The sequence below is a fragment of the Bos grunniens genome, chromosome 4 (assembly GCF_055505025.1).
Source record: "Bos grunniens cultivar Pamir isolate PY7600 chromosome 4, Bosgru_T2T1.0, whole genome shotgun sequence".
Classification (NCBI taxonomy): Eukaryota; Metazoa; Chordata; class Mammalia; order Artiodactyla; family Bovidae; genus Bos; species Bos grunniens.
In genome coordinates this window covers 58582972-58586949 of record NC_141168.1, presented here as the reverse complement: position 1 = coordinate 58586949, position 3978 = coordinate 58582972, and the positions used below count along the sequence as shown (strand labels likewise).

The 3978-nt window shown below is 39.3% G+C and overlaps 1 non-coding gene across 1 annotated transcript; it reads left to right on the top strand.

Annotated features, from left to right (window-relative positions):
- Positions 1–273: 273 nt before the first annotated feature.
- On the top strand, positions 274–382 carry LOC147374216 (U6 spliceosomal RNA). The gene has a single exon (XR_015163348.1). It is a non-coding gene; the product is annotated as a U6 spliceosomal RNA (small nuclear RNA).
- The last annotated feature ends 3596 nt before the right edge of the window (positions 383–3978 follow it).

The following is a 3978-nucleotide window of genomic DNA, read 5'->3' as shown; positions in this document are numbered from 1 at the left end:
GGAAGAGATGGTTGGATGGCATCACCAATTCAATGAACATGAATCTGGGCAAACTTCTGGAGATGGTGAGAGACAGGAAAGCCTGGCATGCTGTAGCCGATGGGGTCACAAAGAGTCAGACATGAATTGGTGACTGAATAATAACAACGAAGTAAATAAGCAGGTAATTGCAAAAGGAATGTAACCATAAGGATACATACTTCAGAGCTATTTATAAGGGCAAAAAAATTGGAAACAATCTAAATTTGGTACATACACACAACATAAATTGTAGTGCTTGCTTCAGCAGCATGTATACTAAAAAATTAGAATGATGCAGAAAAGATTAGCATGGTCCCTGTGCAAGAATGACAAACAGATTCATGGAGCATTCCATTATACTGAAAAAATGGGTACAAGACTTAAATAAACATTTCTCCCAAGAAGACATACAGATGGACAAGAGGTGCATGAAAAGATGTTAATCATCACTAATTATCAGAGAAATGCATATCAAAACTACAGTGAGGTATCACTTCACATTAGTCAGAATGGCCATCATTAAAAAGTCTACAAATAACAAATGCTGGAAGGGGTGTGGAGAAAAGGGAACCCTCCTGCACTGTTAGTAGGATTGTAAATTGGTGCAGCCACTATCGAAAACACTATGGAGGCTCTTCAAAAACAAATTGAGTTGCCATACCATTCAGCAATCACTCCCCTGGCATTTATCCAGGCAAATCTATAATTTGAAAAGATATACACACCCCTATGTTCATAGTAGCACTATTTACAATAGCCAAGAGATGGAAGAAACCTAAACATCCATCAACAGATAAGTGGATAAAGAAAATGTGGTATACACACAATGGAGTATTACTCAGCACTAAAAAGAATGAAATCATGCCATTTGCAGCAACGTGGATGGACCTAAAGATGATCAGAGTAAACCAGAAAAAGAAAGACAAATACCGCATGCTATCACTTGTATGTGGAATCTAAAATACAACACTAATGAAGAGGTCTACAAAACAAACAGTCTCAGAGACACAGAGAAGAGACTTCTGGTTGCCAAGGGAGAGTAGAGTAGGGGTGGTGGAGGGAAGGACTGGGAGTTTGGGATTAGCAGGGACAAACTATTAGATACAGAGTGGATAAACAACCAGATTCTACTATATAGCACAGGAAACTATATTTAATATCCTGTGATAAATCATAATGGCAAAATGTGAAAAAGAATACATATATATTCAGCAAAGTATATTACTGCGTGCAGTGCAAAGTGCTTTACAAAGCACAGTGTATTACTGCGCTTTGCTGTACAGCAGAAACTAATGCAACACTGTAAATCAACTATATTTCTTTTTTTTTTCAACTATATTTCAATAAAAATTTTAAAAAGAAATTATATTGTAGAAAAACATATAGTAATACAGAAATATTGTTAAATGAAAAGGTAGATTGTGTTATATACTGAGAGATTTCATTTTAAATGTATACATATATATATATTTATATGTGTGTGTGTATATATATAAATATACCACTTAAAAATTTGGAAAGATTGACATTAAAATATTAATTAAGGTTTTCTTAGTGGTACAATTTTAAGTGCTTTCCATTTTCTTTCTTGTGATTTAGGTAGTATGAATTTTATAAATTTTAAAAGGACTATTGTTTCTTTTTAAACATATAAAGACATCCATGTACCTCAGAGAGTTTATACTTTGTTGGATCCCATTTAATTATTGCAGATACATCCCCCAGGTTTTAAACAAATCCCCTTAACACTGCACTAATTCTTTCAGGCCTGAGAAAAGGCTGCCAGGAAGAACAGGATCTGACAGGTCTAGGATTAGGTGAAGCAGGTAAAGCGAGTTGCTGAAGTATAGAGCTGGGTCCCATCTTTATTTCTGTCCACTGTAGATTTTTTGCATTAATTCTGGCTTTTTAAAATATTAAAGTATTATTATTATTGAGTACTGAGAATTTTGGCAACACACACCTTCCTAAATTTTGCACCAAAGGTGAGTGCCTCCTTCATTTCACCATAGCCCCAGCCCTGCCCCTCCACAGCCCCCTGCACTCTCCATGCTCCACAGGCAGCATCTTTACATACATTGCTCCACCTCCTATCTAGCGGGTGCAGCACCCTCCCAGGAACCAGCAACTGAACCTGGGTGCTTTGGGTGGAGTGAGGGATGGCGGCGATTCTGAACATTCTTGGAGCACTTCCTTTGGCCTGGCCTCTGGGCAAAGCACTTTACCAGTACTATCTGAATCCGCACATACCCTGGTAGGTTGGGTAGCGGAGAATCCTATGCATCTCCCAATATCCTTCTTTCCTCTCAGTAACAGACTTTCCAAACTGCAGCTGGGGACATGGCCATCCAGAATATAGACCACATTTCCCAGACTCTCTTGCAACCTGGTGTGGCTGTGTGATTAAGTCTGAGACAAAAGAAAGTAAGAGAGCTGTGTAATTTATGGGACAGGCCTATAAAGGGGAAGGCCATTCCCTTCTTGCCTGCTTCCTCATGGAATATGTGAGTGAGGACTGGAGCTGTAGCATTCATTTGGCATAGATATTAAAGTCACCTTTAAAAATGGTGTGATCATGTGGAATCTCCATACCTGGCCTGGATTGCTGTGTTATGAGAGAGAAATAGACTTCTATCTCAATAAAACCACTGTTTTCTTGGGTTTCCCAGGACTTGCAGATCAACCTAATCCTAATTCATTCTGATAAATGTTATGATGAGTCCACTTTGTAGATGAGGAAATGATTTAGAGAAGTTAATCACGTTTTCCAAGTTTGCACAGCTATTTAGTGAGATCAAAATCTGAAGCCAGAATGTCTGACTCTCAAGCCCTAGCTCTTAATCCTATGCTATTAAAGTTCCCTGTTTTAGGAAGATTTCCAAATCTGAGCAAAAGGTTCAGAAGCCTAGACTTTTGATGCTCATTCTTATGCTGTTCTCCAGCCCAAGCCTTAAACCCTTTGAGGGCTTCAGCAGGTTGAAAATGGCTCAGCAGAGAACAGGAAATCCTTGTAAATGTCTTCTCGGGTACTACCCATACCTCGCTTTGTCCTCAGACCGCCGAGTGACACCAGCACTGTTTATTTGCATGGTTCCTTAAGGATTGTCCATTGTTGTTTCCCAGAACAAGTTACGCTGCTCTTCCTACAATGAGTGGTGGGGGTGGGGATGGGGAAGGGCTGCGTCTCTGCAGACACTTCAGAAATCCCACCACTTTGAGACAGTCTCGAGGAAATCCAGTCCCAGCCTTGGAACAATGTGTAGCCCTGTGGCATTTTGACATTGGGCGTCCGTCTCTTCATTGTTGAAGTAACTCAGCACGTGGCAATGTGTTTATCCCCTTGGGTCAGGTCAATGCTAAAGTAAGTTCATCGCCTCTGCTTCTTCAATAACTCATGTCTGATGCATCAGCCGAATGCATTTCAGGCTTATAAGCAGTTCCCTAGATCCACAGGCAAAAAGCTTTCACCATCTCCCCCTCCCCCACTAGTGACCATATCTTAGCATTAATGCATCTGATGGCACCAAGCCTTTGTGGCCTGAGCAAGGACAGTCGCCAAGCAAGGATTGAAATCACATTTTTATAAACATTATTACTTTTCCACAGCTTGGTTTCCTTCAGGCTTTTGATCTATTAGGCCACACCATTTAGTCTGGACTGAATCCTTGAATTACTTTACTTTTTCTTCCAAGACTCTCAAAGAACTTGATAAACTTGTACTTATTAAAATATTCATCAGTAGTGTTAACATATCAGGGATAAAAGTGAAACACTGCTTAATGTGGGAGACAATATACAATCTCAAGTGTAGATTTTGACTCTTTTGTGAATAACAATCATTGTTTTAGGAAAACACTGAGTTTATCCAGCCTTTGTTAGAATCTCCCTATCATATAATGGAAATGTTAAATCTGAGCCTTCTTGTGAAGTAAACTCATATTATCATTTACATATGTC